Here is an 11,307-nt window from a genome sequence, read left to right on the forward strand (position 1 = left end):
AATCTCACCTCGATCATACCACCCAGCTACAGGAAGGACCCAGCAGTGGACATGACTGTCAAGTCCAAGTGGGCGATTTCGTGGGACTTGTAGAGAAAGGGAACTCCTATTTGAATCTAAAGGTTCTACTGAGGCAAGTGCAATCCTTTGTTGGAGAAAAGCTGCCCGTCTACACTGGTACAAGAGAGTCAAGCCTAATTTGTACAAACTTGAATTGGACGATGACGTTTGGACAGAACTCGTTCTGCGCCTGGTACCTGTGCAAGTACAAGCTGTTAAGAATACCCTTTGGCTCTACAAATTATTGACCCCTACTCGCCAAATCTACCACGAGGTCATGAAGTCTTAGGAATTAAATAGGCCCCTTGCAGTCGGTGTTGTAGTTGACAAACTCTAATTCACACTAAAATGATTTCATTCCAGTTAGATTCTAAGTTTGTCTGCGTTCAATCATTGCTCGTTCAAAACATGGGTTAAATTACAAAGGAAAACAAAAATCCAACCAGCTTGAAGTTAACTACAACATATGGATTGGTCATGTCACAAACCTTTCTCTTAAACAGCAATTATTGTAAAGGCACCCGTGTAGCTTAAGGTTCCGGAACATTTCTACCGTCTACCATTACAACATAGCAAATTGCAAAACGAAAACTTAAGGAAAAAATATTGATGAGCTTCGACCAACTGACGCCGAACGACGAAAATCTGCCCGCCACAGTCCTAAATACTCCTGATCAATCCCATAAGCACCTATGGCCCTCTACATGGTACCTTTCTTATTAACTCATTCCCATGTCAATGTCAATGTTTACGATAGCCCAATGCCTTTTATAGCCTTTTAAAGTGCCTAGGAAATAAAAAATAACTAAGGCTTATTTGAAAGATCTTTTGAAGAAAGGAAACATGGTGTTCTCACTTTTTAAATATCTCCTATCCTTCTGGAGATATCAAAGTTTTTGTGTTTACACTGATGATGTCATCAGTGGTCCCAAGGAACAAATCACAAAATCTTGAATATCCTTGGGGCCGATTTACACGGTACGATTTTGTCGCATGCGACAACGGCTTACGACAGGCCCACGACATGATTTACGATTGTTGTGTACGTCTGCAAAAATGTCATAGCATTTTAAAACATGTTTTAAAACGCTGCGACAATCGTAATGTCATGTCGTAGGCCTGTCGTGAGCTTGTCGCATGCGACAAAATCGTATCGTGTAAATCGGCCCTTAGTCTCCTACGCAGTCGTTCTTTGTGTGGTCACGCAACGCTTCTCCCCACACAAACAACGGCTGCTTTCTTTCGAACTACATTCCTTTCCTTTATCTGACCAATCAGAGCTTGGTTCTCATATCCTGAAACCGTTCGCGCTAAAGCGAATAAGCCAATCAGAGCGCAAGTCTTAACTTCACTTTTATCGGTGACACCACCATTGGGGGGAACTTTTGTTATGACGGTTCAAACTTCACAGTTAAATAGGCATCAGACACTTTCAATCAAATAAGCGTAGTTTTGGAAAAGAAAGCTGTATTTTTTAATCTACCCACTGAGTTGGGAAATCTCTGATATATCAAGCCATTCAGTATTCCACTCGTTTGCGATGAAATTGACATAGTTGTTGTTGTTTTCCCTTTGCTGGTAAACTTGACTGGTATTGGAGTTAGCGCCGTTAATATAAGCTCTAAAGGTGAGGTCGACCTTCCCAGTACAGAGAAAGGAAGTTATTCGTTGGTTTTTGGTTCACCTAAGGAGCCCATGAGTAGGAGCCTGCATGTGCACTATATCCTTGAGTCAACCTTTGCCGTATCTTTCTATTTTTAGAACCAACCCTTCAGCAGGAGACTGAGATTTACATTAATTTACACCAATTCGCACAATTTGCGTACATTGTTTTTGCAATTTTTGTCTTCGTCAGACAATTAATTTATTCTGATTGGCTATTTTAAATAGCGCGTGCAGTGCCGAACAACTCGTGGCGTTCTACAAATAGAAATATACGGGCAAAGGTTGACTCATATGGCTTGTATGGGGGAGGCAAGCTCCTACTGATGGGCTCCTGGATATTTCATTTATAACCAAAAGGGACTGGAACCAAAAGTGTTCTCATGGTTACATCATACTCTGCACCATCTTGCACAGCTTTCTTAAGAGTTACTACTCATGCCAAGTTTGAATAATATCGCTGTCCCCCTTTCTGAGATATTCTTGATTTTGTGGTCCATCTTCCAGCGGAACCACTGATGACGCCATCAATTTGGTAATTTGCATAACACAAAAACTCAAATATCTCTGAAACGAAAAAAGATACTTCAAAACGGTAAAGGCCATTCTTCATTCTGAAAACTCTTGCAAATAGGCATTAACTGTTTTTTTACTTCATAAGCACCTTAAGACCTTAAGCCGGTTTGCATGTGAATGAAATCAAAACAACAACAGCAACAAAATCTTGTCTACCGTATGAGAATGAAGTGTACGGAGTGTGTATGAAGTGTACATGAGTATACGGGTTTGTATGAATATTTCAATTTGTCTAAATATACAAAAACATAAATACACTACAATAAGGGATACATGAGATACCTATGAAATGTCAAGATGGCGCCCAATTCGTGAACTGCACTGAACTGTAACAATCGGAGAGCTGGAAAGCTCAAAATAAATAAAGGTATGCGCATCTTAAGTATTTAATTTGACCAATAAATGATTTTTAGGAGTACTCCATTTAGGTACTCCATGGAGTAGGCCTCCACGTTTTGTCCTCTCCCGTTATTTTGTATTTTAGTAGTAAATTAAACATTTTATTCTAATTTCTGTAACCTTGTAAATAGGTCAAGAAATAAAATAAAGTTATTATTGTTATTGTTTTAAAACTAAATAAGTTTACGGTTCCTGATTGTGATACAGCGGTGTTCTCTTCACCATGTTTTGCCTTTCCGTTCGAAATATGAACTAGAAACAGCTCTTTCGTATCTGTTAACTTACGTGTTCTAAACATTTGTATCAGCTGCAATCATCAAGCTGCCCCATAAGTTGATCCATCCACTGACTCTTTGACAAGAAAATCATTTCGTAATGAGGAATGGCGCCGATACCTAAGGTATATACAGAAGATTGTTCCACCTATTCCCAATACAGTACAAAGAACCGCAATCACTTCAATCGCAGTAATCCAGCCAGGTGTACTGTCATCTGCTGGGCACAACTTCGAGGAATCTCTACAGATATGATCCTGGCAGCAAAACATGTTTTGATCCCAAAACTGATCCGTTCCACAGTCCAAACTACTGTCACAAGACTCTCCATCGCAGGTTTTTCTGCACACACTCGTCTGATCATATGTTCGGTGACAACAGGCATGTGTACCATTCTTACAGTCCGAATTGTATTGACATTCGTCGTGGTCATAACTTGCCTCTAAAAAAGCGGTTAAGAGAAGCAAGAGGGGAACAAAGTTAACCCAAATCATTCTTTGACTGTACTCTGTGTGAAGTTAGAGTTTGCGCAAATCTAGTTGATGACGTAATGTTTCGGCCTTTTACTTTTACTGCTGCAGTGAGTTGCAGCGTAAAACCTGGAGGCATGCATCATAGTGACTGCTAGTAACGTGTAGTAACGGGTAGTGATGTGTAGTAACGTCTAGTGACGAGTAATGACTGCCGATCATTCACCGTTTCTAGGAAACCTGGGTATCTACACTCCATAAAAACGAGTCTCGATATAACAACACACGTTTTACGTTATTTTCACCACATTCATTTGCCACCTAACATCGACATTCATGTGATGTATCGAGACTTGTTTCTTGTAAGGAGACTCATTTCTTGTATCGAGACTCGATTCGTTTGCGGAGTCAAAATACGACATCATAATACGTGAGCGAATGCATGTCTACAACGGTTGTTCAAAAAGTGTTTTTATCAGTAAAGATCAACTGTAAAATCGTTTAATTTCAATATATACCAAACTTTCCCGCGCGCTGCCAGCTTGAATCATCCTAGAAGTCTGCGCCCGCGAAATTCGAAAATGGAAATAGGCGATTGAAGGACTTATTTATCTCTGATGCAAACGCGTTCTTTGAAAAAAAAAGTTAAGATTAATTCCTCTTTTTTTCTAGTGGCGGTTCCCTTTGAGAGTGGGGGGGACCAGGTCTTGGTGTATAATGTTTGTTTGCTTGTTTGTTATTTATTTCCTTGAGCAGGTTGAAGTTTTGGCATCTATTCAGCTGATGTGGACCTGCTATACCCACCCACTCACCCACCCATATACTTACAGAGGACAGCCACAACACCGTATACTACATCTCCTACTCTTTGCGAATAGTGTGTGAATATGGAAGATATTTGTGAGACGGGGCCTACTGTTTAAATCCCTTATCCAGCACTTTCTCCTCAGTTATTTTAAGACCGTGAGTGTTGGTCCTGCCGGAGTCGAACTCCTGCATGGCAGCCCGGTGCTCAACCAAGTGAGCCACAGGTGCGCCAAAAAGATAACTGGAAGAAAAAACTTTCAATCCATAATCAATTACCAATCGTCAACTATTGTTCACATCTATAATACCGCTTAAAATTTTCATTATTTTTGAAATATATGAAGGCATTTGTAATGGAAGGGCAGGGTGTAACTTGTAAATTAGAGCCACAGTAGTTCAATTTTGTGGGGAGTTACTGTTCAGCGAAGTCCACGTTCGTGTGTAATGCAACGTGGTTGGAACGAGTTGAGAGTTGAAGGTGGGAAAACCCAAATATATATGTATCTGCTTCTTTCTAATGATACCCAAGATCAGACAAATACATGAAATTCCACGAGTGACATTCCACGTGACCTTCCTGTTTTCCCATCAATACCTTCGCGCGGGCGCGGACATGTTGGTTTCTGTCTGTGAGTCCTCATGAGGAGAACACGGGTCCGAGAACTACTTGTAAACTACATCAAACAACTGTTAGACAGAGACGAAAACATGCTTCAGCATTCTGCACCTGATACGTTTTGGCAAAAACGATTCGAGTCTCGATACATTAGACGAGTCTCGATACAAGAAACGAGTCTCGATACATTAGACGAGTCTCGATACATCACATGAATGTCGATGTTAGGTGTTAGGTGGCACATGAATGAGGTGAAAATAACGTAAAACGTTTGTTGTTATATCGAGACTCGTTTTTATGGAGTGTAGGTACCCAGGTTTCCTAGAAACGGTGAATGATCCATGACTGCAAAGAACGTGTAAATGATGGGTAGTAATGTGTAGTAACGTAGATGACGTACTAACAACGTTGGATAACACCTAGTGATTGGGAGTAACGTTAAGTTACGACAAGAGATTATGAAGGTAAGAGAAGTAATCCTTCATACTGGCCCTATTCCCATCATAATCCCTCTTAAGTTATTTTTAGATCTCCTGCGAGATGTGGTATCCCCACGAGGGTTAACTGATAGCCAATCACATGTCCCCATTTTTACCAATGTTGACAGTTGAGCGAATTCCCTCGTAATGATTCGCGTCGTTCGCGATTTACCATCAAACTAAAATGGCGGAGGTTGTTGAGACAAACGCGTATATACATTTTCTGGACGAACGTGACTTGTTGACTACAGAGTTAAGCGATTTCAATGACTTATGTTTTGAAACCTGTATCTTGGAAGGAACGAGTTATGTAACCGACGGGATTTTGCACAGAATGGCAAATGGAAGACTATGGTCGATAAGTACGATCTCTCTGACTTTAATAAACGCATTCTCGGTTTCCTTTGCGGGATTACAATGTGATGACTTAATTCTTATATGGTGATAAAGTAGACAGATAGAGTTCTACAACAGTACCAAGCATGAAAGGAAAACTTGAATCAAGCGTCCGATAAAAATTTTTGAACCCGTGTTATCGGATTCAAGTGAATTTGCAAAGCACGTATGTTAAATATAGCTGTCTCCTTAAAAAAATATTTAACACGGTTTCGTGTATGGCACAACCTTGAATGTGGTATCATTGAAAACTAGACAATTTAGCGATTTCAGTTATAGATGTTTGAAACCTGTATCTTGAAAGAATCGAGTTTTATAAGCGACAGAATTTTGTAAACATTGGCAATTCGCAGACTACAGTCAACAAGTAATATATCGCTGAATTGGTTAATGCGTTCTTGATTTTCTTCGCGGGATTAAAATATGACGACTTAAGTCTTAGATATTCATAAATTAGACAGATATCAAACATGAAAGGAAAACTTGAACAGACAGTGCGATAAAAATGTATGAACACGTGGTATCGGATGGAAGTCAATTTGCAAAGCACGCATGTTAAATATGCCTGCATCTTTCAAAATTATTAAACTCGGTTTCGTACATTGGACAGTGTTGAAATAGGTGTCACTGTAAACAACACAGTTAAGCGATTTGAATGATATATCTTTGCATCTTGTATCTTGAAAGTAACGAGTTTTATACACCCTTTTAATAAGTCTAATATATGCCGTTTTCCGCTAACTTGTGCTTTCAAATTTCATTCAGAAATGTTCAAAGGCCATAAACTTTTCTGATTTCTTTTCTTGTTTTAAGCCTTTGTACATTTCTGAATAAAATTTGAAAGCACGAGTTCGACGTCATTGGCGGAAAACGGCATATATTAGACTTATTAAAAGGGTGTATAGGCGACAGAATTTTGTACACAATGAAATATCGCGGGACTACAGTCACCAAGTAACATATTCCTGACTTGGTCAACGCGTTCTCGATTTTCTTAGCGGACTTAAACTATGGTGACTTAATTCTATGATATTCATAAATTAGACAGCTAACGCTTTCAAACAGTACCACACATGACAGGAACATTTTAATTGACCCCGCGATAAAAAATTTTAAAACCCTACTGGATCAGATTGAAGTCAATTTGCAACGCACGCGTAAAACATAGCTCCCTCTTTCAAAATTATTTAACACGATTTCCTACATTAGGAAATCGTAAAATTGGTATCAGAGTGAATTATACAGTTAACCGATTTCCATGATATATGATTGCAAACTGCATCTTGACACGGACGAGTTTTGTGAGCGACAGAATTTTGTAGACGGTGAGAAAGGGCGCACTAAAACGGAAAAGTAACGCAATGCAACCAAGGTAAACGTATCTGCATCTGTCAAAATTATTTAACACGGTTTGATAGATTGGAAGTTCTTCAAATTGGTATCACTGTAAACTAGACAGTTAAGCAATTCCAAGGCAATTCCAATGTTTGAAACCTGTATCTTGCAGACAATGAATTTTATCAGGCCATGAAACTCAATTTTGAAAACGGAGAGTGGCATCGTACAGAATTTGCTGCACTTTCCCTCCTCCACGAAACTTCCACGTAACGCGCGTGGTAACATTATCCGCGGGAAAATTGATATCATCTAAAAATAACCTAAGAGGGATTACGATGGCAATAGGGCCAGTATGAGGGATTACTTCTCTTACCTCATAATCTCTTGGTTACGATTAATCATGTGAGACTATATAAAGTAACTGGTGGTAATGGGTAGTGTTCAATGGCAGATGACGTTGAGTACGTTATTGCATAAGGAATTTTTGTGGGATTTTTTCTTTGGTGTACTTGGACACGGAATTATAACCACGTTGTGGACGCATAAGGACAGGAGGGAACTCGAATATGAAAGGGGTGGGGATGCTCTTAGTCTCGCTTAGGGGTGTAAATTTCGGAGTTTGGTCTCACTATGGGTGTTCTGGGGAAAACGCCATCATATGTAGCCCATATGTAGCCGTGAAGGTCTCGTTAAGGGTTTCACGCGAAGAATTATAAAAATATGTATTTAATACGTTTTAAAGATGGTCTCTTTTAGGGACAAAAAATCCTGGGCGAGGCTGAGATTGGTCTTCATTGGGGGTTTAATTCGAAATTTCCGACGAGCATCCCCACCTTTCATATCGAATTCCCTCCCCTGGGAGGAAGGATAAACGGGCTTTTTTTACGATTTTGTTTCCTCGAAAGCCCATTTTTAAAGACTCGATGCGTTACGTGCTAAATGTTTATGAAAATTAACAGTGACGATGGAACTTTTTCGATTGATTTCTACAACCTAAGCATGATTTTCCTAAGCAATCGGTGGTTATAGTTAGTTGCGGTTTTAACAGCAAAACTTAAACGTTTTGACCGCATTTCCATTTATGAGTAACAACCATTTTTGAGATCGTTATATGCGTTTTTACTGCAATTTCACATTTGGAATACCTTCAGGAATACCTTTGTTGAATGGCGTGAGTATGAACAGGAGACATCTGATAAATGACCTCTTTATAGCTTGTACGTTTTGTTTTCCCATTTCAGACCACGTGATGTTACTTTTAAACTTACTTATGTACCAATAACTTATGACAAAAAAAAAAGGAGAATTCCCTTGAGAACATCACGTGGTCTGAAATGGGAAAACAAATCGTGCAAGTTGAAGCGGTCAATGGACCTTTCCACAGTTTTTTACGCCATCTTGGCTGGGAAGGGAGAGTGGGGGCGGTAGGGGCAAACAAGGCTAAAATTACGGGAAATCTATGGGATTTTGGCCGACTTTGAACCGCTGTAGCGCCGCTAAAAAGAGACGGATTTCCAAATTTTGCTGCTACTTTAAACAGTTTTGTTGATATCATTCATTCAACAGAAAATAAGGCCATTAAGGAAGGTACAACGTCCGTAAATTCGAATTATAAATCTTCTCATGAGGCTTCTAATTTCGCGGCAATTAGAATGATTTAAGGAGGTTCGAAAGGGTTTCAACACTTAGAAGACACTCTCTTTAGATCGAATGACGCTACAACACTGTATCAGATAACAGCAATGTTATGGTACCACATGAAACACCGATTCTATCTCGTCCCCAATCTTAGTCACTGCGGAGCTACATGAGAAGCATGCGCACGCTAGCAAGTCAATTGCATGATAGCATCAATCGAGACGCGTTTCTCAACCTAAACCGGTTGCGGCTGAAATGGTTGATCCCAATACAACAAGACCTGAGAGCCGTCTCCGTGTGAGCGGCCACATGATGATACTTGAAGTCCTCGTTGTGTCTCTCAAGGCCATTATTTATGTAAATAACAGTAACGAGAAGGCGAGCCATCCTAAAAGGCGTCACCCATCTCTGCAATAGTTAAATTTATTTTTTATTAATTTATGTATTGTTTCCTTCTTCAAGGTTATCATGTTCTTTACTTTGTTGCAAGAATAAAGTAGTACTCTCTCTTGAGAACGTAATGGCCTTTTTATGGCAATTGTATGTATTGACAGGAGTCCACGACTAGGAGCCAACAAATTCAATACTTGGTCTATGTCACGGCATTTTCAAAGATCAAGCTATTTTTAGACGTGTTTTTAACTACGATTTGTCTTGCACGAGTGGCCATTCTCAATCCCATGGGTTATAATTTCTCATGCGAGACTTGTGATTGGCTGGAAATGTCTGGTTTCGCGGGAAACTCAATCTAAAAATAGAGGAATTTAGCATCACGTTTACATGAAACGCGAAAGTGTCCACGTGACCACGATTTTCTGGCCAGTTTGCCGGTTGCCGTTTCTTCGTGAAAGCAGGCATTTTCGTGTTTGCCGTATCATCGCGCGTGGAGTTTTCTTCTCGATTTCCTTCTACATAATAAGTTTTTTTGTGGCAAAAAAAGAACCCCAAAACCATTTTCCAACAACTCAAACAAGGAAAAATTAGGTTTCATGCCGGTCACAGACCTTTTATAACTGATTCTTTAACGCAATTTTCTTCATGAACTCACGTGGGCCGTAGGCTTGGACAGTTCTTCTCGCAAAATGCCTTATTCTGCCTGCCTGCAGTGCTCGTAAAAATCGCTTACCTCACCTCACCTCGCCTCTTCGCGCTCTGTTGCGCATAAGGTCTCCACGCGTTTTCTCCAACTGTCCCTATCCCTCGCACAACTCTTGCTTGATTCCACGGCGTCCAGCCTGCGTCCGATCTTTCTTTTTCAACCGTTCTGCGGCAAGTTGTTTTGGGGCGACCTACTTTGCGCTTACCAACAGGTGCCTACGTCAGAGCTGTTGCGCAGTGATGTTGCTTCTGCATTCGCAGCAGATGTTCAAGCCATTTCCATCGTCTCCTCTTTACCGCCGTGCTAATCCTTTCGCAGCCACAAAGCTTATTTAGCTCATCGACAGAGACAATGTATGGCCAATATATCCCATGCATGATCGAAATCGCTTATTCTGCTCGAAATTCTGCAAGCAGAGTTTATCCAAGCCTAGTTGGCTCTCTTGCCAAATTTTGCAGGTAAGAATTAAATATTTTTCATTTTATATATTGTCTTTTTCTACAAAAAGTGTTTAAAAAAGACTTCGACATTTTGTTTTTGTTTTGTTAATAGTATTTTTGCTTTCAGGTAGATTCTCGTTGTGTGATGGCTAATTTCCATGATCATTGGGGCCAAAAGGCTTAACATATTGCAAAGGTAGCTCAGATTTACAAGATTCGGACTTCACTGCAACAAGACTTCAATGTAAAATAGTTTATTGAGGATGCATCAGTAACGTTACTCTGTGAGCTGACTTACAGGAGAATTCGAAGGTCCATAGAAAATTCAATGAGTTGGTGATCCGAGTTCAAAATATCCTGAAATCCTTTAATGTTAGAAATCTTGTCTGGAATATTTGTGAGGAGTAAATCCAAAAAATTATCGTTCCTGGTTGGGAAATCTATAACTTGCCAAAGAAAATGATTTAATTGCCTTAGTGAAGAGGGTGTACATCTGACAATCGATGGAGGCAGTCAAGCTAGCCCAGTCGACGTTTGGTAGGTTGAAATCACCGACAATCAAAAGTTGATTAAGGACGGTGCCTACTAATTCAAAGGTATTTTTGCGCGATTTACTGGCTATGCGGGAAAAACAGATCTTAACAAGTGTTATTGAAATCCAAAAAGAAAATTGGGGGTAACCACGCATTTTTCGAAGATAATTAATCAACAATATTTGTAAAAAGCTCTAAAATACAAAACAATGAAAGGCGTTCTTTTCCAAATTGGAGCTTAATTATCTCTGAAAAATGCGTGGTTACCCCCAATTTTCTTTTTGGATACCAAGAACACTTGCTAAGTTCTGCTTTCTCCGCATAGTTTTGAACCGCGCAAAAACATCCCTGTTTTAATAAGCACTAGCAATAGGAAATCCAAGTATTTCAAGATGCGCAGAAGGTATGCGCAATAACTATAGTAGGCACCGTCCTTAAATTTGCGTGGTCCAGAAATTTCGTAAATTCTTTCAAACAGAGATAATCAAAAGAAGGAGGGCAGTAGAAAACTGCCATTAA

Source organism: Montipora foliosa, chromosome 8 (genome assembly GCF_036669935.1).
Source record: "Montipora foliosa isolate CH-2021 chromosome 8, ASM3666993v2, whole genome shotgun sequence".
In the NCBI taxonomy this organism is placed as follows: Eukaryota; Metazoa; Cnidaria; class Anthozoa; order Scleractinia; family Acroporidae; genus Montipora; species Montipora foliosa.